The sequence below is a fragment of the Mchenga conophoros genome, linkage group LG13 (genome assembly GCF_057382185.1).
Source record: "Mchenga conophoros isolate Kocher_MC1m ecotype Shallow Benthic linkage group LG13, M_conophoros_male_GT1.1, whole genome shotgun sequence".
NCBI classification, from domain to species: Eukaryota; Metazoa; Chordata; class Actinopteri; order Cichliformes; family Cichlidae; genus Mchenga; species Mchenga conophoros.
Window position 1 is genome coordinate 8544327 of NC_140538.1, and position 27636 is coordinate 8571962.

The 27636-nt window shown below is 37.9% G+C and overlaps 1 long non-coding RNA gene across 1 annotated transcript in view; it reads right to left on the reverse strand.

Moving 5' to 3' along the window:
* The window catches only part of LOC146560799 (uncharacterized), a 58608-nt gene that overhangs the window by 13895 nt on the left and 17077 nt on the right, over positions 1-27636 (reverse strand). Inside the window, exon 2 of the long non-coding RNA XR_014894797.1 lies at positions 3419-3571. This is a non-coding gene — a long non-coding RNA (uncharacterized LOC146560799). The remainder of the gene's footprint in view (positions 1-3418; positions 3572-27636) is intronic.

A 27636-nucleotide genomic window follows, 5' to 3' on the forward strand; every position in this document is an offset into this window, starting at 1 on the left:
ACTCAACTGCTCAACAAACGATCACTCAAGCATGGACATCTTACTAATGATGGATTAATGTGCATGTGTGCTTGTGTGTGAGTGCACGCCAATCAAGGTAAATGACCTAATAGCTAACACCAACAGTCTGCCAAGTACAGTAAAAAAATACGGCCATGTGCAAATATTCTCAGTTGATTATCCTTTTCTGAACAAAGAACAACAGGATCAAAAAGACTCTACTGTCTATTATGTTACATATTCATTTAAGTGAATATGTTTTTTACATTTTATCAAACAGTTGCCTCTATTTAGGTATGCATCCATTATTGCATGTGCAACTCAATGATCATGTGGTGACTGAATTGAAATGTATTATACATGGAATTGTGTTTGGGCCTAATGTTTGTATTAGTTGATTCAATTAATTGTATATGTCAAACTTTAAAACATGCATTCAGAGACATTTTAGTGAATTTCTTTGAATCTCTCCTGCTGCGCTCCAAATGAAGAATCAAAATGAAAACAATATTTGATTAGTAAATACTACTGATTGCTGCAATAACCTGGAGAAATCTATCAGATCTCTACACCAAAGATATCATAAACTTATCATCTTGATTACCTCAATAGTCACATCTATTCTCTTTTAAAGGCATCAGAGTGTCCAGATGACAGGAAGAAAACACAGTAAATGAGGAAAAATGAGCTTCTTAATCACCAATAATTTGCATTTACTGAATCCAAAATTTTTTTACAATAACATATTAATCAGCGCTACTGGCTGAAAAAGAAAAAAATAATAACTTCCCTGTATATTTATGATAACAGAAAGCTCACAAATGTTCATTATGCACTTATCAGCATGCAACACACACACACACACACACACACACACACACACACCATAACTGCACAGACATTTATAAATCTACACACTCATCATATCAGTGATGAAAGTTCCGTATAGGAGACAAGTTACAAAATAGGTGCTGACATTTATATGTAAATACAAACCAGGGCAAGCCTGTGCCTGCAAGCACCCACATGATCCTTTGTTCATCTGCAGTCAGATACACCCTTTGAAAAACAAAGAGGCCGAGGGGAAAGAGAAAAGGGGGCAGTGCCAAAGTACCCTTTTGCCAAGAGAAGGTGGAGGGGGTCACAGTAGGCGGTGGTCAGAAGACAGTGAAGAAGGTGAAAGGTCAGCAGTACAAGAGCGTGTTTGTGCGTACGTCGTTCTAACTATTGTTCATTGTGTGTGTATATGTGTGTGCGTTTTATTTCCTAGGGCTTAACATCACTCACTAAGTGATCCCATTTGTGCTTAGTTAACCAATAAAATCACTAATAATCAAAAGCAAATTAAATAGTTATTCCCCAACTTAAAGTTTTACTGAGGCAAACACTTAAGGAAATCTAAGGGGAAATGGCGAGAGGATTGCAGATTACAGACTAAATGTACATACAATAGCCTTTCTGTCTAAGTCAATCAGTGTAAAGGTAGGTTTAAGTGAGTAGGAATTTTCTCACATGGTGTAAATGGCCACGTTACCACATGATTATGAAAGTCATTTGGAGCGGCTCTAAACAACTCGGAACAATTTAGAAAATACTCAAGGACACATGAGGTAATCATTGGAGGGTGCCAACTGGCTTCAACATGACAGTTGCGATTAAAAAGATTTCCACACAACACACTTATGCACTCAGAAAATATACACTTCCTGCACATGTACATATATGAATTCATGCAAATAAACACACATGTGCATATGACACATATGTATATACACACATCTTCGAACTTCTCACACATCACACATCTGATTTGGCTGCCCTGTGGCTACACACACACACACACACACACACACACACACACACGCAGACTTTATCACACACCAACAAAGCCATTATAACCAGCATAAACAAGAATGACAAGTTGAGATTAATGAAGGGCCTGGCAGTGACAGGCCAATTTAACTGTCAACCGTGATGGCTGTTGAACTTCACCAGTGTATTTACACAAGGGTACCTTAGTGCCTTCAAATGTTACTAATTGATCATGACCAATAAGTAATTAGAAAAGCTGATATTGTGTCCTTCTTCCACACGTGTCAAAGGCACACACTGAGGACGCGCGACTAAGAATAATGAATAGAAATGGATAGATTTTAAAATGAAGTGTAGAGGTAGCCAGCTTATTCCTTTTAAAATGTAGCTTCTGTTCAGTGTTTTTTTCTGTTTCAGTGGAAGTACACTGTCTCATAGCCTCTGGCAGTAGACCCATCGCTGTGCTTGTCCTGTTAGACCTCTGTGCAATTGAATTTTAACAGGACGTATCGTTATCAGTACGACTGACCACAATATTTACTACAGTATTTAGAATACCATGTTGATATTCAAGGAAATGTGCTTCAGTGGTTTGAATCACATCTATCTCATAGATTCCAATCTGTGCGTGTAAATAGGGAGTCTTCCTCACACACTTATGTTAGTCATGGAGTTCCACAGAGTTCTGTGCTGGGACCAATAGTTTTTACAGTATACATGCTTCCCTTGGGTAATACTAGTTGAAAAACTGTATATATTTTCATCAGTATCCAAAAAACATCCAGCTGCATTTGTCCATTGAGCCAGACGATACAAATCATCTAGTTAAACTACAGGCATGTCTAAAGACTTAAAGGCCTGGATGACCTCTAACTTCCAATTTCTAAATTCAGACAAAAGCTGTACTTGGTCCTAGAAATCTTACCAATATGGTGTCTAACAAAATATTTACTTTAGATGGCAATACCTTGGATCCAGCCAACACTGCAAGGCATATTGGTGTCAATTATGATCGGTCCTGCAGAACCAACTGATATGTATGACTACACACAATATAATTTAAAAAAAGACTGGTGCTTTGGAACAAAACTAAATGAAAAGGTTTTAATTGTTATCTGTAAAATGTGCCTGTAAAATTTAAAAGGGATGAATGAGCCACTTCCAGTATAAGTGTGTGTGTTTGTACATATATACAAACACAAGGGCTTAGAATCATGGAACTAATGTTTTCATCAGCAACAGTGGTGGCCTTGTGGATGCAATATAATTTGAAATGCTGCAGTTTCTATTTTCAGAAGTTGCCTAAACCCTGAGAGCCTAAAAATAAAGCATGAACCTTAAGGACACTGTCAAAAGAAGAAAAGCGCTGAGTAAAATGCTGATTGACTATTTCTTACATATTACAGACTCATAATAAAGTTAAAAAGTTAATTCTTAGGTAACAGTTTTGCACACAGGTAATAAAGTAGGTTATCTACAAACCAATGACCTTTTTTAACTACATATCAAAATATTAAAACATCTCTGGTTTCATTTTATCTGCTTTTCTTGATATATTTAACTTCACTTGAAAAAAAAAACAAAACTCCCTTATCTATCATCTTACCTCTCACTGATACTCTTTGCCAGCACTGGTCCAGTCCCAGCCCAGTTCCCTGTAGAATTTATTGGGTTATTCTAACCACTGAGAGAGCTGACAGTGGCCTTGGCTCCCTGGCTTGACTTCACATCCTCCATTGGCAGCTCAAGGCCTGGCTCACTGAAAAGGAATGTGTGAGAGAAATATAGTGTAAATATATGGGGTCTAACAGTGACACCACTCTCAGAGGAGACCCTGGTGTTATAAAGAGAATAAAAAGAATATATCTTGGCAGCTGGAGAGAAAGCTGATGATTTTAGACACCTGTTACATTTGTATGATGGATTTTACCCGTAATTTGTGCCAGATATAAATATTTGAAACAAATTCAATCTACTCCTGCCATTCATTAACACATACTGTCAAGTTATATCAGGTCAACACATCAATTGATCACACAATTTTACATGCAGTTAAATGTTAAATATGCTAGAAATCTGCACATATATGCATGATGTTTTTATAAAATAGTTTTGAAGACAGTCTCAGCATGCAAAAAAGAACACACATTTCCAAATTAGCAACTTTTTTCCAGGTTCCTGATTCAGTGCATTTCCGGAAATAACTGGAATACATAGCAAACAACAAGCTCTTCAGCCTGAATTATTATTTTTGCATGTTTTCTTTGAACACTTAATGACATTCAGGAAAATTGTTTACAGCTTAATCTGCTAAAAGTGATAAAAGGAACCCTGTATAAGTTTACACAAGTAAATACCACACGGCATGGGTCTGTATTTCCACAATGACAGTATAAAAAGTATAAAGTATAAAAGTGTGAAAATGCTGTATTGGTCAGTTGTGGAGTTTGCTGTTATTTTGGACATGGTGAATGCCCAGAACTCAAGAGAGGCAAGCGAAAGAAAGGTCTAGGCATCTCTGTCAACGACCAGCCCCCACAACCCAAGATAGGATAAGTGGTAGAAAAATTAAGAATGAGTGGATGTACAAAGAAATACAATCAAGCAAATGTAAATTAAAGGGAAAGAATAACAAATGACAAACATAAACATACTGTTTGCTTGATCTGAGAGAAATAAATCTTTGGTTGCTACTTTAGTTTTTTTTGTTCTCTAGGCAATACGGTGATATATTATTGACAAGAAAATACTTTAGATTTTTGGATTAGATCTTAAATATGTTAAGAGCTGAGCCATGAATGAAATGTGCTTGGGAAGTTTCCTTTTTTGGCCATTCTCTTGCATGTTTGAGGAGGCTGAAAAAACTCAGGAATTGTTTGATTTAAAAAAAAGAAAAAGACAAAGGATGTAAGATAATGATTCCCTAAAAAGGCACAAAGTAAAATACAAGCCTTTTGTAATCTGGAACAGTACAAGTTAACTTCTCTGCAAAACAGTTTAAAAAGTACAGTGATGATTTTGTGCTTATCTGTTAATAAATGCATTCAGACTTGTGCTAGGATATGTTCAAATGTCATCAGATGAATGGAAAGGAGTGCATTTCTAAAACAGGCAAGAGTGAAAAAACAAAAGTTTTCTACTACACTACACTACACAAACACTCAAGTAGACCCCAAAAAACACACTTAAGTTGCGATGTCACCTCTGGATGCTATCAGAGCAGATTAATTAAAGTGTCAACAAATTTCTTTCTAAACAGCTGATACGCATCACCTAAATATATCACTCGGTAAAAAAATCTTTGCCAATAGGTGCCGTCTCAGTTGGCATCTATAGCTATCCCAGCAGCAAATGCACAGCACTTACTTTGGCATTCACTGCTAAAAATATGTGCCTGCCTTTTTTCCCAAGTTGTCTTGGGGATCGCTGTTAGTGTAAAGGCTAATGACATCTAGCAGGTTGGGTGTGTTCGCCTCTAGATATCAGTGTGTGTGGAGGGGTAAAAGGTGTTCACCCTTTATTTGCTGAGTGGATACGAACCTCTGCAGACACCTAGGCTGAGAAGGGAGGGTGCGACCTCACCCCTGACATAGGAGTTGGCACCTGTCACACACATTGACACTCACACATGCAGTACAAACACACAAAGACATGCATGTGTAAATGTACAAAGGCAACATTCAAAACACACACACAAACAGACACACACGTAACACATCCTCTCAAACACTGTCTGCCACCTCCAGCTCTCCTGTTGGCAGCAGGCTGGTGAGCACAGTGGGCACTGCCAGATAAGAGGATATAGACAGGCTATGTTTCAAGGTAAGGTGTGTAACAACAGAGGAAATCAGGGAGCTGATTAAAGTCTCATAAGGTAAATAAAACATTAGGACATCCATTATGAGATACCACTGTAATTAGTGCATGTCTGTACAGGAATGCACAGTAAAAATAGCTGCAAAGCATTACTGTAAAGAGAAGTGCACAATGGAGGAAGGTCTGAGTTCAGTCACAGAGAGGGATCCAAAATAGCAAAAATGTGAAAAAAAAAAAGGAAAATTAACTATCATCTATCAAACCTCTGTAAGTTGCAGTCATCCAAAGTAAACACTGTGGAGAATCTAGAATTTTACAAATCATTCATCAGGGTCAGAGAAGTTAGTACGGGTCCAAGGTTTGCACAATTTAATTTGACTTTAGCGGTAAAAAGAGCAAATCTAGACAGCGAGGACTTGCCCAGAATTACACATTTAATGATTTCTTGCGCTGTGGACACATCTTAATGCATTTAATAATATGTTTCACAATTTTGCTCATTGCTGTTAGTGCTTCCTTTTCCTTTCAGTTGTATCATCAGTCTCATTTAGCTGAGGAAAAGTAGCACAGACTGAGAAGTGAAAAGTGAAAAAGATAGATGAGCCAAAACTCAATTCAGTCTCTGTAGCTCTCTCTTGATGGTCCAAAATAAGCACTTGACCAAAGCTAACATCATAGACTAGGGCGATATTTATGGTGCAGATAAAATATTTATATAGTGACTCATAAAGTCTAGTTCTGGAAAACAGCTGTATGGGTATTAGACACTAAAATTTTGGCAATTAAAATACTGCTGTTGCAGGATATGCTATTATAGATGGTATGCTGTAACTATTTTTTAAAAAAGGGCTTAACTCAACATCTAAACTATACTGTCTATTATTATTATACTATTTTTGTACATTTGTACCTGTATGTTTTTAGCATGAACAGTGTAAATAATAATTACAAACAATTTTTCCCAACACATCATTTGTGTTTCTTTAAGTCATTTTTATTTAAGTAAGTGATTTGATGTCACCTGAGCAGATAATAGAGAATAAGCAATACTGTGCACTGGAGGCAGTGGATAAAGCACATTACAAAGACTATATGAGGACATGTTACACCTAAGATTATTGGCATAATGTTGGGGGAAAATTATCAAACAAATTAAAAAAAAAAGTTCATTCACAGATGTAAATGCCAAACTCCCTTAAATCCTTTCTCAGCCTGGACTGAAACTGAAAGAGCATTAAAAAGCACTGACAAAAAGAATGTGAGAACTAAGAAAGATATCTTTTCTTCCCTAGTTCTCTAATACTGAACAGCATCCCTGCTTTAAAATTTGATCTTTAGTGAATAATGGATCGTGGCACTATCAAATACAGAGAGGTAGATCAACCTTGGTATCCCAGACTAAACATTGGCCTAGATGCAGGAGTCAGTTATGTCTATTCTGGTCTATTGTTTCATGATTTTGAATGAGCAGCTAATTAGAGATAAATAAAACATGGCAAGCTATCTGTGGCTGTAGAGCTCGTGTTTGGTGTCGAATGGTAGATCAAAGACACAGTAAGGTCCAGATTGAAGTAAATAATGGATTAAACTTTAAAAGCATTGCTTCTAGTGGTCATAGATATCCTGCTACATGTCTAGCCTTTGTTAATGCTTGTTAGCATGTCAAAGTTACATGTACCCTGTTCAGACTGTTTAAAAAAAGAAGTTTGCTGACACTGACTTGATCATGATTATAGTAAGGCCCATTACTTCCAGTTAGGTGAAACTGAATGCAATGCAATTATGTGACACTTTGTTTGTGCACTACTCTCTGTGGTTTCAAAATCCAAAAACCAAAGTAAACAAAGATACAAAAAGAAATATCTTGATTAGGGTGTGCAAAAAACTCGATGGCATGATATCGGTGCCATATGACAGCTCTGGGAGTGACTGATATGCCATGTGAGCCAGGCCTCATCATCCAACAGCAATGACCTCAGTAGTGCTATAATGGCTAAATGGAAGAAAATCACTGCAGGCAAATTCTAACAGTGGGTGCCATTAACGTTTGGCCATGTAGCCTATTTAAAGTTAGACACTATAAAAGCTGGCATAGATAACATGAATATTGCCACTGTTATTAACATTATTTTAAATAGCTCAAGATAGGAAAAAAAAAGATCATTTAGACTGGGTTAATATAGCAAATTGCTTTTGGATGGAAGCTTTAGATTTTCAAAAGATCTAAAATGTATTTACATTATTTATGCCTTTTAAATTGGCATGCATTGAGTGCTTGCATTAAAGTCTTCTTTAAAGGATGTCAGTGTATAATATCACCAGTTATCTGTAGCACTGATTCATAGACAGGCCTCATTTTGCCCTCTACTTTCAGATGCAGCACAAAATGAGACAAAATACCACCAAGATCCAGAGGGGCGTTATGGAAATAGAGCAAGAATCAGGTCGTGTTTGATATTATGCACAATATGTACAGAGGGACGGTGACAAAAAAGAGAGCATTAATGCAACCATTAAGACACTTTTCCCTAGTCTTATTCATTAAACATACAACGTTCTGACACTCTCAGTGCTTCCTCCCCTTGAGATGAAATTCTAATGTGATATTAAGAAAACTAGGGCGATAGCAGCTTATTACCATGAAGCTGAAGGAGGCAGGCTGCCATGTCCTCTGTATGTAAACATGAACAGAGGAGAAAACATTAAGTTGGACTTTGTCACAGCAAGTGCTGAGAGTACAGCTCTCAGGAGTGCAGCAGTGTTTTGGATCAGTATTGACACAGCTTGCAAGTGTGTACAAACGGGGGTTGTAATTGCAGCTTTAGTCTTGAGTGAGAATCAACTCTCAAGAAGGCCTCATGGTACATTAAGCAAAGAGAGTGAGGCAAGGGCATCCATCTGGTTAACATGTATAATGTCAGCTCTAGAAATAAAAACTGCACATAGACTATTTTTGTTTTTATACACCTGAAACTACTCAACTAGCATTTAGTCTAGCAGGATAAAAGATTTTTCAAAAAATTCTCATTTAGGGCTAATTTAAAATTTTGTGTCTAATTATGCATTAAAATTCCAAAGACATTTGCATAACTACTTTTACCTCAAAACACATCTACAAGTAACATGTCTATCACCTAGCCTGTGTCTCAACTCTTAAAAAAGTCGAATAGGATAAAAAGAAATACAGTTTTGCATTATAGGGTCACACAACTTTCAATATATCCACTTTATCAAGCTCTTATAGGGCAAGCACTTAATTCACCAAACATCTATTATCATTGTGATATTTATTGAAGTACAGCTAATCATTATCCTAATTTAAGCGATGGTCAAATGTTTAGAAGAACTCCACAAAATTGTTAGGTGTGGTGACACTACCGAACACCAGATGTATTTGTCAGTGTTAGAACGGTTTCCTCTGAGATGATGAGAAAAAAGATCAGTTGAAATGGAAGAGAAACGCTGTTATATGTGTTACACGGACTGTGGATGAAATAATTCTAACCTCAACAAACTCTCTGATTGCATAAAATGTTACCAACTAACTGGCCTTTTAACTCATTGGTTTGACAACACTTTGTTCTGATGAACTTACTGTATCTGCAGATCATCGGTGTAAATCTAATAGAGCTGAGAATATAAAGAATATGAAAAACAGCTCTAGAGGACAGAAAATGTCAGTATCTGAGCCCAGCTAATTACTTTTGTCTGTCCCTGAAGAAGGACTCCATATGTGATTTTGTGTCATCCAAGCTGACGCTGCTCCTGACTTGTGATGGATGCTTTCCTGAAATCCAGACTTTCTCTTCCAACGACGGTGTCTGTGTCTTCCCCTCTTTCCTGTTTTACCAATTTCCTGTTGTGCTCCCTGGTAAAGACTGTAGTTTCAAAGCCATGAAGGCTTACAACAATATGTTTAACAGCAGTTAAACACGTCATATACATGGTTGATATCAAATTATCAAACATTAAAGCCTGTGGTGTGCAGCACTAGTTTGTCTCAGCACTGTAGCCCAATCTCACCCTTCCATGCTTCGACAAAACACTGACCCAGATACAGAGATAAGAGCCAGACATCACCTTCTCTCCTTGTCTTTCTGCCCACCATCTGCATTTTGAAGGGTTAAGGTAAGGACGTGGAATCAGTGACCATCTCCAAGTGTGATAGTGACAGCCAAATGTCAGCCTGCTCTGCTGCAAACTCTTCTTCCACTTCTTAATTTATTACGTTTAGATTAAATCCACTGAAATTCAATATTTTAATTGAATGTTTAGAGCCTGGGTGTTCAGTGATAAATTTCCATTGGCGCCCTGTGCTTCACTCTCATGTTTCTCGCACTAATTACATTTGCATAAATGATGTTCGTCATTATTACCGCAGGTTGGTTAGGCACTAGAGGGGTGAAAAAAGGAGCTGTGCAGTGTGAAGGGGCAAGGACGCACTGAAAGGAAACTGGCATCGATGACAGTTTTTTTTTGTGATGACCCACAAAAGTGCTTAGGATACAAGTCTCTTCTGTGCCATGAGAATTAGAGTGGTAGGTTTCCAAGAAGTGAGCACTGGCATTATCAAGTGTCAGCCCTTGAACAACCAAACAATATGGTGAAACTGTGTTCCTCGGACAAAGCTGAACCTGCTGAGGCAAACTGTCTCTCTGTGACCTATTGTTTAAGATCAATGAAAAATAAATTTATCTAAATTTGATGTCAGGAAAATCTAATGTAAAGGCAGTTCAGTTTATTATGTGTTGACCTTTACTAGCTGTTCATTAATCATAGCAAAAGACTGGGTGGCTTGAGAGACGCTACACACTGTTTCTCAAAGAGTTAATGCTGCAAAATCTGAAGCAGCATTAACCTGTGCCTTTTTAACTCCGATATGAAAAGCTTGATTGCATGCCAAATTAGCAGGAAATACCACACATCTCTGCAACTCTACAAAGACTTTTAGACTCTTTTAGCTTATTAATTTAGTGTTACAGTCTGCAATTTTACTGTGTGTTTTAACCTCATCTATTAATCCTGCAGGAAGCAGTTCCAGTGGGGAATGAGTGTGGGGGGAATACACAGACAGACAAAGCTGCACTGTTGGAAAAAAGCTTGGCATCACTAAAGCATTGGAAAAGAGTGGCTCAGTATTTTTTGGCAAAGTCCAATACAGTACTAAAGTGAGAGTTGTGAACTTACATTCATCAAGTGGGCAGAAACATGTGTTACTGTACTCACGTTACATTTTTCAGTAATTTAGTAATGTAACCAATTACTAAATTCAATCATTACATTGCAGTCACAATTATGTCTTTACATACGTTACATAGTTCCTTCAGTTATTGGCACGTGAAGAACCATAACGAGTAATGTGTAATACATCACTTTTCTTGAGTAACGATCCCAACACTGTATCTTATCAGTGCTCGCAAAATTTCAAAATCCCTGGTAGCCCTTCGGGCAGGCACGCTTCAGTTTTTGGTAGCCCAAAATAAATTTAAGTAGCCCGAATAAAAAAGAGAAGGATTTTTTGATTTATGTTTTTTTCCTTTACAATATTATACATTAAAGTATAATATTGTGAAGGAAACAAAACATCAAATTACAATCATCAACTCAAATACTTGGTTCTAATTGAACAAAAATTTCTATGACCTTGTCAGAACTGTGTAGAACATGAATCAGTCTGTGTCAGATCCTGAATCTGAAATTTCCACTGAAGTTACAGGTAAGAGGTAAGTGGAACCAAGATCTAGGCCATTTGCTTTTTGAAGTTTGCAAAGACTGCTAAATTTTGCCAGTGGTAGTTCACTCTTTGCAACATATTACGCTGTTCTAAACAGATTTTTCAAGACTTCTTGTTGTGCTTGGTTTATTTTTAGTATGTTTTGTGCAATTGGTGTTTGTCCTGGGAAAGATACTGCAGATTGAGCAATAATGCACTTCTTGCATTTCTCATGCATTCTGATGGGGTCTTTCTTAAAAAGACTGGTCCCAGTAACAAAGGCGCTTGCCAACTCAGAAATCAAGGGAAACTCACGACACACTTGTCAGAACATTGTTATTTAGCTTGTCATATTCCAGCCACAGAAATTCTTTTGTCCATGAAACCAAAACAGCTACTCTTTTTTGCCTCATAGTCTGATTTGTCATAACCATTTTGTGGTAGGCTTTTCTTTGCTGTCCCTTCTTCACCCTGACCTGTCTTATTTGGCTCTGCAGAACTAAAATACCTGCGTAAATCCATCTGTTTTTACACAGATGGATTTCACACACATAACGGTCAGCGATTCTCTGCGCAATCAACCGCTATCACATGTTTAAACTTGCTGCGGGAGATTTCACTTGTCACATTTGAATAGTAAGCTAATGAGTGATAAGACGATGTCAGAGGAATTGGTGCGCAATTAATCTGTCACTCACCAATCAGTACAGCGGCTCTCTATACACAGTTCACGCGATTGCAAAGTGAAAGTGAAAGCAAAAAACAAATGCAAATTCAAACGCGATTTCAATATGTCACATATTGACAGTGGCTCATCGATGCCAATGACAAAATTACCCTTTGCGACATTTGCAAAGGAATGCAGAAGCACTGACACATATTTTTCCTTCCTATGATAGCCCAATGGGCAGGACTGAGTTAGATTTTGGTAGCCCGACTGGAAAAATCATTAGCCCCGGGACGTCGGGCTAGCAATTTTACGAGCCCTGCTTATACACTCTTCTGGTAAATGAGTTTAGATTGAACCACTTGTGGGGGACCTCACAATACATGCATTTTAAGTACATGCAAACAGTATTAAACAGATACGAACATTGCATAGAGAGCAGCAGGAAGTCGCTCAAGCCACAGTAAGCTATACTGATGCTAGGTTTCAGTGTCTGTGCTACTTAGTGCTATCCAAATCGGACTGCCCGGACAGAGAAACAGTATTGGTGGAACGGAGGAAAGGTTTTCTCCCCATTTCCTTTTCTTCTTTTTGACAGTCGCCCTTCCAGTGGGACCATTTGTGATCAGGCTATATTGAACAGTACTGTAGATAGATCAACTATGACCAAATACATCTCTCGGGTTCTGTGTGATTTACTGGATAAGTGGGATCTTGAGGACGTAACCTTCAGATGCCGTTCATATGTTCTAGATAGTTATGAGGACTATCACTTTTTCTTTCATCTTCTATTTGTCCAGTTTCCTCAGTTTTTTAAAAGACACACTGCACACTTGTTGGGCACGTTGTCAACTAACAGGGAATCACTTTGCTTGGTGCAAAAACACTATTCTATGCTTCTCAGTGGGTCATCTTTGGGACTCCACATTCATACATTTAACTAAAGAACAGATGGAAACAAATTATGTGTTTTTGCGACACGCTGCTACCAACAATACTTTGTTGCTAGCAGCCTGCCCATGGTAAATGGACTGGTTCTTTATATAGAACGTTTCTACTTTATCTGAGCAGTCAAAGCACTTTACACAACTTGCCTCATTCAGTCATTAACATAAGCACTTTTTTCTAGGCTCTTCCTATGTAAGTTCTTGCTATCATACATTCATACACATTCATACTCCGATGGATCCATCAGAGAGCATCTTGGGGTTAATATCTTGCCCAAGGATATTTGGCATGCAGACTGGAGCGGACAGGAATCGAACCACCAACCTTCCGATTGGTAGGTGATCTACCACTCAGTGTTTAGTGGCTTAACCAAAAAAACAAACAAATCAAAGCATTCGTCTGAAAATGGTCATGGACTGGACTAATGATGGAAAAAGCAGCCAATGTTGAAAGAAAATCTTTGGAAGACCTTTAGAAAGCCTGGAGAATTGTTGCTCACAGCCACTTTAAAAAGATAAAGTCTTACTTGGGAAACAAAATAGAAAGAAATCAGGGGTTCACGCCTTCAACACAGTAGTTTATATCAACATCGGCAGACAGTCATAAGGATGATGTAACACAGCATCCACACATTATTACAAACTGGGCTCCTGTCAGATTTGCAACTCATTACAGAGGGTAAGACAGTCCCTGGTAACAGTAACAACACTTGTGGTAATGTGTACACTGTGCTTCAGAGCTCATAAGTGGGTGTCAACCACTGATGCAGGCAGGGTGGGGAACGATATACTCCTGAGGAGAAAAGTGGGGTCAGAAGAGATGAGCAGAGACAGGAATCAGGGCCTGCTCCCAGAAATTTGCAACAAGCAAGATGTGACTAGAAACATGAGATCATCTCTTGTGCAACGTTGGCAATTTCAATGCATTTTAGAAGACTGACATTAAAGTTGGTTTTTTTTTAGTTGTTATGTGGATGCTTTTGAAAAATACCAAGTGACACAACAGTTTTGTAAGCTACAATCTGTATGAGATACAATCTTAATTTTTTCCCCCAAAACACACTTAAAAAAGAAAAAAAAAAGAATGTAAATAATGGACTAGAGGTCTGAGTTTTAAAAGGGGAGATTTTTCAGAATGACATCAGCATAGACTGTTGTTTGTATAACGTCCACTGCCTCTTGATTAAAAGCCTGCTCATATTTTCACCCAGAGGATTTCTTAAGAGAAGTAGCTTGGCTTTAGCCTTGGCAACCAGCTCCTATTAAGAAGTGCCTTGTAAGAGGTTTTCTTCTCTTTGCTGCGGAAATAACTGCTGTAATGTCTCTCCTTCTTCACCACTTTGGAATGCCTCCCCCCAGCCCCTCTCAGTTTCTTTTTCTGTCTTCCTTTTTGCTCTCATGCTGAGAAAAGTAAGTGAGAGAAATGATTAAATCATATTTTGTGGAGGTGGGGTCTGGTCAAGACAGACGGGGGTTCTTAAAACAACACAAGATACATTGTCAAAAAGCCATTTTGGTGCTTAGGTTACAGCCACTGACGGGCCGTTACACAGCACCCCATGGTGTGGGGCTGGTGGTTAAAATATGAGTGAAGCTGAGAAGACCCTCTCATAGTGATTGAGTAGGATTCCCCACTGTTTGAGGCAAGCTGGAGGTTAGGGCCCAGAAAGATTCACTACCCAGTGCTCTGCTGGACAGGATAAACCTGTCACCTTGATTGCCCCATTAACAATGGCAGTGCTGCGTTATGCACCGGGATTAAACTCACTATCTTCCATTAAACAATGCTAATTTAACTCTTGACAGAACAAATGTGCAGACAAATTTAGGTCAGCTTTGTTTTAACTGACTTCAAACAGATTTCCAGATGGAGAACTTCACTTCTTTTTTTTTCTTTTTTTAACAGAAGCAAGGTGCTTTTATACACCAACAACAGCAGGGAAACTGATAGCATAATTTGTCCGCTTAGGGAAGCTCCTGTCGCAACTTTAACTTTTGTTGGAATTAAAGCCCATAGAGGGTGGGGGATGCCCAGGGGACCCTGGCGTTGTCTGAAAAGTTAAGAGTAGGGTTACTAGAAAACCCCATCCCTAGAGTAAAACCCCCACTGTGACTATTTTCCACCCCAGGGATGGTCCAATGTAGGCCCTACAGGTAAGGATTGAAGAGAGTGCTTCATGACAGAGAGACAGTAAGTGGTGCCATTATCAAAAGGGCAATCCAGCAGGATATCAGGGGTTAAGTGTCCTGGAGAAAGGTCCTATTATTCCACTTCTATCTAAACTGCCTTCCCAACCCAAAAGAGATCCTCAGCTCCTTTCTGTCTATATATAGAACACTACAATATACTGTCTCACAGTCCAAATACCACTGTATATACCACACACAGCATCTACACTCCTTGTCCAAATCTCTGAAATGCTGCTTTGACATGACTCCATAATCTTCATGGATTGTTTTTTGTTGTTTTTTTTGCCTGGTTTTTGTTCTTTTTCATCATTGCCAACTTCAAAGCAGTGACTTGTGACAGACGGTTACATTGAGGGGCTGTCACTGGTAGACTTCAAAAGCTACCATATAATGCCACATTGTCATAACTGCCTACCTGGGCCTCCTGTTATGATGTGAAGATGATATGCCCCCACTGACCTCAAAGTGCCCTATCAAAACAGGCATTCCTTTTGTGTTTTCCGGTCTTTTGATACAGATTGAGTTTTTTTAATGAGTTGGAAATATCTGCAGTGTAGCACTTTAGCAATCGTTATATGTGTTTAAAGCCAGTAAAGAGTTTTTCCATCCTTTCCATCAGATTTATGTACATAAGCCAATTTAAATGTGTTAAAAATTTATAATGCTACATATATCTTATACTGTGTGTGCGCAAGCGTACAGTTCTCCTTTCTAATAAGACTTATTTTACACTGCCTGCCTATAATTGGATTTTGCAGGTCACTGAGATTCACCAGGAAGTCACTTAGACCGCGATGAAGATGCACATGTGGACTTTTCTCACAATTATTCCTTCCGTATTTGTCATCATTTCTGCTTTTCCCTCACCCTCTTTCTCTCTGTCCTTCCGCCTCAACACAACTTTGCCCTGTCACGGCATATTAAAAGTGGTTTACATGTGCATGTCCAATGCGATGAATATGGATGTGACCTCTTTCTTTGGCGCCTGGCCGCCCGCCTGCCCTCTCCCTGGCAGCCCCCCTAGGCACAAGACACCACTTCTCAATGAGCACAGCATGCATAGGAGACAGAGTTTTACCCCCTCTGAAAACACACATGCACACACACACACACATACACACAGCAAGGAATTACACTCATAATCACATGCACAAATATATATACATACATGCATGCACACATGCACGCACACTCGACTCTCTCATGCTCTCGTTTCTTCTCTGCTGCTTCTCTTCACTGACCTTTCACAATGTGTTTTACATAAAAATAAAAGAAGAAGGGGGCGGTAAAGGCCTGAAGACTGAAATGGAGAAGGATGCTGATTTCAATTCAGATGTGTGACACCTCTAATGAAACAATGGTCTTGTCTTTATATGTCTTTATATGTGAGAGTTAAGCACTTTTATGCATGTAGATAGGTGCATTTCTCCCCTTACCTTGAGTTGGTATCTGTGAATAACTTGCTCTCTTATAAATTAAATAAAAAGATGTGTTTGACAATAGTGTTGCAATTTTAAGATGAACTGTTTAAATACAAAGCGAAAATAAAGGCAAATGTACATTTTAGAAGATAAAACTTAGTGATAACATTACATTATGTATTGTGTACCATATAAAAGCTGATGCTAAACAGTATATTTTTTACTGACTGTTTAATATTTTCTATTCTTTGCACTAGTCTACACCCACTATATGATTTTAAGTATTATCGACATTAAGCTAACATACTTTTTTACAACAAAGCAATTATCATAATTCTGCTTTTATGTTACTTTGCAACAGTTGAAAATAGAGATCTGTGCACAGGCGATAACATTGGCGGTAACATTAAAAAGTTACCTCATTTTCCTACTAGAGAAAAGTCTTTAAAAAAGTCTTGAACAAGATTTTTTTTTTTGCTTTAATTATTAAATCCTTGATGGGGTCACTTGAATGTTGTTTAATGGTGTTCAGTTATCTTGTTAAGACTAATTAAACAATAGCGAAGTTGATGCTGGATTTGCCAATTAGCACAAAAGAGACAAGCTCAGGTTAATAGTCTCAAGCTCCTCTGTGGCACGTAAGATGAGATGCTGGCACACAGTGGCGTACCCTTTGTGTTGAAGGAAAAGGAGGGTTAAACAGTTGTGAGGTGATCAGAGTGGATGGAGTGTTTATATTTATAGCAGTATGTATGTTAGTGTAGGTTTGCTTCTTTGTGGGCAAGAACCTATTCTCTTAATTCTTTAAGAGTTTACTTCACATGAAATGTATATGTCTCTGCAAAATCAAGCAAACTAGTTCTTCTTTTTGACAAACAAAATAGGAAATTTGACTTTCCCAGTGTCTATGAAATTTGGAAGGGAACATTTCAGCAAATAAAAAAAAAAGGATAAACATCTGATTCCACGCTAGCTTCACGCCAGTCTGGCTTATTTACAGGTTTAATCTGTTACTCTAAACTTAAACATGCACTATTTTAAGGCGCCCACCTCAGACTCATCCTAAGTGTTCTCTTTAAGTCTTTTGGCCCAATTCATTTCACATTTTAGTAATGGGTTTTAAACTGGTGATGTTAAAAAGAAACAAACCAACGGCATTCTAATAATTCACTAGTTAACAATTGCTTTCCAGTAGTACAGTCAAGTTTTGTCAATGGTACTTTCCCAGATGAATTATCCTTGTTTCTTAAACCCAAAAAGCTGAATGAGTAGGATGTGGAGGGGAGGGAAATTACACATCGTAGCTATTAATGTCCTTGAACTCTGGTCTTTCCCAAGCATGATTAACAATATGCCTTTTGTGTGGATTCGTGACACGGCAGGGACAGAGCGAGGACTCTCTGAGTGCTGTGGCACCACTAGACCAACACAGTGGCATTGGCAGGCGTCTGGGGTTGAGTCATGAGTCAAGCATGCCTTGCCAAACTATGAATGTGTGTATACATAAGAGAAGGGATGTGCTACTGTATGATTACTCATGTGATGGAAGTGTGGGGTAGGGGGTTATTTTGAGGCAAGATGTTGAAATAGACAAGGGCAAACGAGGCCTTCTTTACCATTTCTTTCTCTAATATAAACACTCTCTAAATATATGAATAGAAATCTGCATTTTTACATATAGTACTATATAGTTGGACTGATGGATGCATAGATAGGAGCATAGCCATCTCAATCATCTATCATTGGTCAGATGGTTTTCCTCCCTGGCATGGTTTCTAAGTTATGAACAGAGTTCAAAACTCAAATTCCTTTGGCTAGGACTTGTTTTCTTTCCCATTGATCACCAAGCAGCTGCTGACTGATTCTCAGCATAGCCTACATAGCCACAATGTTTTCTTAGCATTTCAGACATGCAGACAGACAGGGTGAGAAAAGAGAGAAAGGGAGAAATGGGAAGAAGAATGCAAAATGAAAAGGAAAAAGCAGAGAAATAGTGTGCAGGAGGAATATTATTTGTTTCTGTAGTTGGTTGAATTCAGAATTAAGCTAGATAGAGTTTTATGATTCGATACTTGATCCAGAGTTCACAACTTCAGAAATAGAATTGGAAATTATGGAAAGTGGCATCACACTCAGAATCTTTAAATGTAAATTTTCACATTACTCAGTGCTGAGCTTTGATCGTGTCTCTCTTCGGCGCAGTTTTACATTCAGTTTGTTGCTAGTCCATGTTGTAAGCTTTCACATTCGGTCTCAGTACTAAACAGCCCATAGAAGCACAGTACATAAAAACGATACTCTTTAAGAACATGGAAGTCTTCCAAACTAAAAATTCTCTTGAAAACTGTTATTTTCAAACTCCAGCTAGTTAACTCCACTTTCTGGTTAACAAGCTGGGAGCTTAATTTAAATAACTTTGCTGATAATGAGACTCCTAAAATCTTAAAATTAGTTTGGTGAGCACTGTTAGCTTCTGTGCAAATCAGCTGTCAGTGAGGAAGCGGTGGATAGGGATGAGAATCGAGAACTGGTTCTTGTAAAAAACATGGCACGGATATGGATATTTATTTCTATCACATAAAACAACAAGATAAATGGTAAAGTGGAAAATTGCATTCAGGAGAGAAACAACTGCATTATGCTGCTGAACAACTTTGGTTCTTTGCAAGCATCTGCCAAGACAGCATGCTAACGCTAAGCTAGCCAAGATGAACCCAAAATGAAAGCTGAGTGAATGCTGACACCACTAGGCAGACCCTGAACTTCAACAGGTAACAAGCAGACGAGCAGTCAGGCTGCAGTCTCTACTTTTACCTGTTCACATTTCTAAAACAGAATCACTGTGGCGACCTTAGCGAGATGTGTCCTCATTAGGGATTTGTATTGTTTGGAGGGGTTGTAGCCTTAGGTTTATATTGTTAAATTGTGATTATGAGACAGTTTGTTTAAGCTGTTTCACAGAGTAACATAAAAGTAATGTAACGAGTAGTTACAGTACTAGTAGAAATGTAACTAGTATAACGAACAACTTTTTCCCTGGAATAATTAAATGACATACTGCATTATTTTTTAAGAGAAGTGGTTTGTGTGATCTGTGTAATAATGACCTTTTTGAGTAACAACTCCAACACTGACCACAACAAAGAGGTGAAAAACCTTAACAAACATGCACAAACATTTGAACCACGGTATGCAATTCATTAGCATAAATGTCATTTCTTTATTGGTGCTTAGCAATGGTGGTCACTCTCAAAACGGAGCCAACGAGAACCCAATGACAATAGACAAGAAAATGGATAAGGAATTGAATCAATAAATGATATCAATAATGGAATTGGTATTTCTAAATTCGTATCAAGTCCCAACCCTAGTGATGGATAGTTTTTCTTTAGCAAGATGAAATAATATGAACTTAAAATCAATAACATGTAAGGTGGTGGTAGTTAAGATAAACTGTTCTTTAACAAGGGCAATATAGAAAGGTAATCTTTAGTTATGCATAACCACTAAAGCCCCAAACAGGGGACCTAAATAAAGCATTAAATCTTTGTACTGAAAGGGCTAAAATGTAGATTTGATGGACATTAAAATGAATTATATATAAAATAATTTTAAAATTTCCAGTTTTTTTTTATCTATTCAGCCCACATTCCCTCAGCACCAGAGCACCATCCTCCTTTCTCCATCTCTCCAACCCCTTTTTAATAAACGAGCACTGGTGGTAATTACCCAGTCTGAGACGACACCATTACTCATTCAGATGTCCAATAAGGCTGCAGAACCTGCAACATACACACATGCAGACACAAGCACATACACACACAGGATGGAGGCTTGGGTTTAGTCTGTACATGCAGATCCATATCATTGATCTCTCTTCCCACCCTCTCCTCTCCTTCCCATGCTCCATTTTTCATATTCAGTGAGTGACTTGTAGATTTGTCTGCTCAATACAGATATGTCTCAATTAAGAAAAGGCCAGGGTATGTATTGACATACATATGTACTGGTCAAGTAGCCTTGAGGAAAACAGTTCAAGTACTAAGTAGTTCAAGAATGAAGTTTTAATGCAGAAGGCAGATTTCTACATATGCTGAATTCCTTACACTTGAACGCTTTGCAAGTTCATGCAATAGTCATACTAGAAAAAACTGTCTGTGTGCAATGAACTGCTCTTGAAATAGTTGCTTCAAAGACGGGACCAAGTCTGCGACCACTTGCTGTGATTTGCCATCTTCAAAGCAACTTTGCTTTGCTGTGCAAATCTGTTATATCTAAACTCAGTGATTTACGTTAACTACTTACATTCAGAGTCCCAACATAGATTTAAAAGAGAAATTCAGAAATTCATCCACAAATAGTGACATAGTTGTTGCAGGATGGTGATTTACTGTAGAACAGCAACCTTGCTTTTATATAGGAATATAGCCAGAATACAACCAGTTGGCAACCAGCTGAATCAAATCACCTATTGCAAAAAGACACACTGCAGACTGACTCAGGATGTCAACACGTCACAATCAATCAGTCAGCGTTAATAAATTAGATGACAATTGTTTTCAAACCACCAATCTCTCTGAGACTGATTGTTTGCAGACAGGTCGACTCACACCAAGATGACCTGCGTAATCGCCTTGCTATTAGTGGTTGACCAGATTTAAGGGTTTTACCGAATGCAAAAAAACAAAAACAAAAAGAAAAGTCAATGCAATCACTTGGAAGCCACCAATGTTTTTGATGGCTACCAAGGAACAAGGAGGGTGATAACCTGATCTTTTACTCTAGTGTGACTAGGCCAATGAATTACAGTTGTGCTCCAACTCTAAATGACTTCTAATCAAAGTGACTGATGCATTGCTTTATCAGCATCAACAACTATGATAGAAACACATGTGCTCAAAACTTATGGATCCAAGCTAAACTGAAGTTGAGGATTTGTGGCTATAACCAAACAAAATTTTAATACTATTTCTACTTTACTTTCTATTTGCGCTTGAGGGAACAGTCTAAGATTGGCAATCTGACAAGCACCCAGTGGTAAAGAGTTCAAGGGTTAAGGCCACAACTTCCAGACAAAAATACACTAATGCCAAATCTGAAATTTGAGGGGGTTCACAACTAAAAGCTCACAGGTTCTAAGGAGCTGATGAGATGTGGTTTCTTGAGTCTAAAATCAAACTCCCTACAGGACCTGAGGGAAAATAAAGCAGCCTGGGAAAAGAGAAAGTGGACTAGGGACTGTGTATTTAATGGAAGTATACACTTCCCAGTGAGAATGAATGCTGTTCTGTCTGTGTGTGTGTGTGTGTGTGTGTGTGTGTGTGTGTGTGTGTGTGTGTGTGTGTGTGTGTGTGTGAGTGAGAGTGTGAGAGAGAGAGAGAGAGAGAGAGAGAAAGAAAGAAAGTGTACAGATATGTTTTAAAGATTTTTTTTGTCTTTGTTTCTAAATGCATTGCCATATTTGTTCCCTGTAACACAAGGATCATTTCCTTTATGTAGTTCAAACATTTGGTCAAAACATCGCAAATCCCTGCATCTTAAATGGCTGTGATTTTTTGTGTCTTACTTAGAGACAGAAGTAAGTATTTGATTAAAAGGAACAAAGAAATGCCGTCTCAAACCCTCAAGGAAAACGTAAAGGAACCAACGGTTGAGTAAAATCTTGGAATGTGTCGTCTTTTATGAGGGGGAATGAAAGACTAAAAGCATGCATATACATATACTGGGCAATTGTACATCTCACTGCTGTACATCATAAATCTCCAAGACTGTAAAAGCAAAGGATGAAAGACCCATTTGGCTTATTTTGACTGATCTGCAGACGAGTAGTCTTAGTGGAGTTTTTTTTTTTTTTTGCCTGTGGAGAGACACTCCTGGGTGAAGCCGGGGAATTCACTGTCATTTCTGTGTTAATATTAATTGTCCATAAAAAGTGTGCTAGTCTCAGGAGAATGGTGGTGTAGCTAAACACTTCATAGACACTGGTATGATATCACTGGTGAAGCAGTGTATGGAGTCTATGGTTATAGCTTTCACAGTAAAATATGTGTTATGTCTTTCACTTAGACTATGTAGGTTATGTACATAACTTTTCCATATCCATATCATAAATGGATTGAATGGATTTTTGGCACAGACACATCTGTGCAAAATCAAACTTCATAATACTGTGCACTTCAACATTTTTCTATTGTACTACTATGATTAAAGGCCCTTCATGGAACACTGTAAACGAGGACCATCAAGCCCCCTCAATGATCAGTGGACCATAATGCTTTAGATAAATACCTGACTGCAACCACTAGAAACTAAGTGATTTTTAGTTCTCTATACTACAGATTATGTTGCTCAAAAAGCATAGTGAATAGGTAAGAGTAACTGCAAATGGCATGTATTTACTAAGATGTTAATGAAACAGTGGAATAATGGTTTCACAGCACTGGTCAGTTTATTTTCTTGGCTTTACCTAACTGAAACATCTGGGCAGATGAAGAGAAATTAAAATCATACAAAAAAACAATTTGAGATTAGAATTTACCTTAAACACATACAGCAAATGTATGGAAAATATCATTTTTAAAAACATTTTTAATTATCCTCTTACATCTTAATAGTATCCAACATAGTTTTACTATAAAAACTTACTGTTAATATACCTGAGTAAGAAACTGATCTCCCTTCCAGATGTCTAAACAACACTGAAAATAGACTGAAAAGTTTAAAGTAGAATTCTCAGGTTGTTACAAAAAACATCTAGAAAAAGAAATCCCTTTGGTTGGAAAGTGAAAACATTTTCCTCATCAACAAACTCCTCAGGTAGACAGCAGATTCTTATGAACTGAATTAAAATTTATTAAATAAAAATCCAAAACATTAAAATAAGAATTCCATGCGACGTGTAAAGAAACAACAAGTTTTTAGAAAATATTTCTTGTCATTTCTGAAAATATAAACAATAAAATATTATGTTGATTTGTACCACTCTTCACACATTTTCATGTTACCCTGCTTATTTTTTAAACCTCTCTTTCCAATGTACACCTTATTCTTTCTTTCACTCACTTTTACAGGCTTCAGGAATGCGGGGTCTCCTTAGTGATTTATAAACATACACATAATAAATAAATGGGCGGCTGTAGTTTAAGCAGTGATGAAGGATTCTCTCTCTGAGACACAGTGCTGGCCCATGTGTGATTTAAAGGGCTGACATTTATGGCTTGCAGGCCTATTATTCAGAGTGACTGTCTGTGTACAGACCAATGCTTTACAGCGGCCACGCAGCGGTGAGCTCAAAACGAAGCTAGTATCTGACACAGGAAAGTGAGAATACTTAGAGTAACGTGACGTTAAGGTGGTGAATGCTTGGCAAGATTATCTGGTCAAAGCTTTACTTAATCTTACGAATATCTAATCTAATGCCATCAGACATAGGTTAATCTATCAGATTTCACACCATTTTATGTTTTCGACTTGCTTGAATATTACCAAATATGCCCAGCATGTTCTGCCATAGAGAGAGATTAGAATAGCTGAGAATATGGAGAACTGTATAGCAGTACACATTCAACAGTTCAACACCAGATGGTTATTTAATCATGAACTGGAAGCCTTGTTGCGCCGCTTTGGAGTACTGTTTTACGATGTGCATCAGTTGTAAATGCTCTGTATTTGACTGGATTAAAATAGCCCAAATTATCCCTAGAGTTAACTGTGCTATTTTGTTTTCACATAACCCATAACGTGTCAGCCTGCCACCAACGTGCAGTGGATTGCAAATCGACGACTCAAAGGCCGATATCGCTATCTGTCCGGGATAATAGATGACAATAATGGAAAACTGTCCCTAAGCACTCGTTTGGAGTCTTCCTGCTCATTTACTGATACCCTTCATATTTAATTCCCCTCCTATAGCCAGGAAAACAGACACTTTAAGCCCATCTAGAGGGAGCGCATTTACAATAAAAGGCCAGCTGAATCCTCAGCTCACATTTCCTTCTAACTGTGGCAGGACATAAACCTTCAAGCCAGACCTCATTTTCTCGGCGCCATCTCCCGGACACTGCTAAAAAAAAAAAAAGGAAAAAAAAAAAAATCAATAAAGCTGCACACAGTACTCTTAAGTTTAGAAGCCATTGTGAAAATGTCTTTGTCGAAAGAATATGGGAAATATTTTTCTTCTTCTGAGCTTGGTTTTCTGTGCCACTGTGATTTCCCTCTAATAGTTCCAATAGTAAGTGTAGCATGTGACTTGTTGCTAAATTAGCATCTTGCTGTGTACCCTGCTAATCTAACACATGTCTATGACAATAGCAGTATGTTGTTGTGCATTATGGTCACTGTAACTCGATTCCTCCAGCTAAGCAAGAAGAAATAATTCAATCCTGTTGCAAAGATAAAGATCCCTGGAGCAGGGTGGAGAGATCTGCTCTGCCTGTATCAAGTTATACTCTGGAGATTAGCACGTAGCATGTAGCATTTAGCTGGTAGCAACAGTGAACACTGTGATTCACGCAGTCAATAAAACAGGGGAGGCTCACTGCATCACCTTCTTCACATTCATTAAGCTGTTACAGCATAACACAAGTGAAGATTGCCTTCCAGGCTATAACAGCTAAGTGCATGTGTGATGAAATCTGACAGATTTATATTATTTGAATATTTCAAAGAACAACAACAACAAAAAAGCCCCCAAGGATAAAAAAAACAAAAAACAAAAAAACAATTGGCTGATAGAAAAAGTAGTAAAGCTGAAGGTCCCTAGCATCATTTTTTTTAATAACTACCAATAATTTTACATTTTGGGTAGCACTTTATAATAATGTCACTTTATTAGGCATCAGGCAGGTATTATTAAGGTATTAGCGAGTGCTTAATTCATCATTTATATATCATTACCGCTCCTTGATATGTCATTTATATATACAGATATATTTATCCATCTGTTACTATAACACCATGTACGTGTAAGTGCGTATAGCTATCACTACCACTACATCACTGCTAGTAATAATCATAATCATAGCCATAATAATATATTTGTATTTATAAATGGCATACAAAGGAGGAATAATCCTATATTAATAATGAATTACTTATACATTAATAATTGTTAATAGTGTGACATTATAAAGTGCTACCAAATTTTGCAACAGTCTATTACTAACTTTTAAATACCAGCTACATTATCATGAGCGGATAAATTAAAAATGCTTTTTGAGGAAAATTGCTTGAATCAACCTTTCTAGTGTTTTATCACATATGAATAATATAATTTTGCAGCTACGGACATACATTTTGAAAATAACCTCACACTCAATGTCTGGTATGTGTGTCTCTGTGTGTGTCTGTGTGCAAGTGAGAGACTGAGTATGTGCGTTTTTGTGTGTGTGCACATTTTCTCCCAACAGACTGCCTTCAATCTCTTGCACTCTCAGCATCTATTGCCTTCTGCTGTACATCACTCTGACAGGAGGGACTTGAGCAGAGGCTCCGGGTGGAAGAGGTCTTCTGGATTGCCTTATATGATGGACAGGAATAGTCTGGAATCCCCAAACGGAAGTAACCTCATGCTGACCTCATCTAGCCATGACTTCCTTGACCCCTCAACTTATAACCCGTGACCTTTGTTGACTGATTCCACAATACATAAACAGAAGTGGGTCAAATATTCTTGCTGTATTTATCTTCAGGTTGGCCGGATCTAATTTTTCATGTTAAGCTGCTAAGTTGCTAACCTTAGGTATCACATACAATCAAATTACTTGATTCTACACTAGATATTTTACTTTATACCAGATCTATACTTGAGCCAGCAGGAAATCTTTATTTTTATTTATTTACTTTTTTGAAACTTTTTCTGAGAAGGCGCCTAGCTTTAGGCACTAACTTTTGACATTTATCAAAAATAAGTGTGAACTCTTTCATAAGCATATCCACAGAATAATGTGGCTTTACTTTTGAGAAAATACAGGAAAACTCTTTGAGCCCATAAAGGGTTAAAAAGCAATATGTATGCTGCCTAACCAAAGCCACTTCTCCCCAGAGCTGCGCAACAGTGATATTCTTCTCCCCCAAAATAAACGACGATGCAGCCAGAAGTGCCACATAAATTAAAGTGGCAGGTTGATTGATGACTAAGAGAACAGCAGAAGAGGTTTTTGCATTACTTTTTTGCAGAACAAGGGGATATGCATATACACAAACATACATACATAATTTGCACATGTATATACATGGAGATGACACAAAAACAATTATTTATAAACACACACAAATAAATCCAAAGACACCAACCATGTGTAACCAGATAAATCCAAAACCCTTTGCAGCATCCTAAAATGTACCCCCGAGAGCTGCTGAGAAAGAAAATTACAAAGCAATAGATGTGTTTGCATGCTAGCATACATGTCTGCGTGTGTATTGTACCCCATCCCCACTTCCTCTAAATGAGCTCCATGCAATATTAAAGGATGCAAAATTAGTCTGTGAGTGTGAATGTGCTTGGAGCACCATTGCTGACTGACCTTCCAAGGGCACCATGGGAAATAAGTGGATGGGGCATGCAATTGAAACACATATCACTGGATATCCATCACGTGCTCCACAACATAGTTTTCATAGTAGACCGTAAGCTATCCACATGGTGCTGCCATACAACCAGAGGGGATGTTGGCTATATTGAATATGTTTAATGGCAATCATTTACATTCAACAATCTCATCAAACTTTGGGTTTGGGTTTGTATTTTACAATAAATGGCCATTCTTTCAGTGTGTTGAACTAATAATCTACACAGGGATTTGGAATTAGGCACTAATTAGCAATTCAATAAGCACTGATGACCACACTGTGACACATTTCTGAAGTATAAAGTCAGCAAATATCTGCTGGGCATACACAAGCATCTTGAGTCAGCATTTGTTCTGATCAGCCATGCTTCCATAATTGTTTCCCTCTCTAAATTAGCAGCTACAGGAATACTTTCTTGTATAAAATTCCAGATATTCTTGGAATGGCAGTTATGAATTCCAAAGAAAATCCTCGCAGGAAGAATGTGACCGAATACTGCGA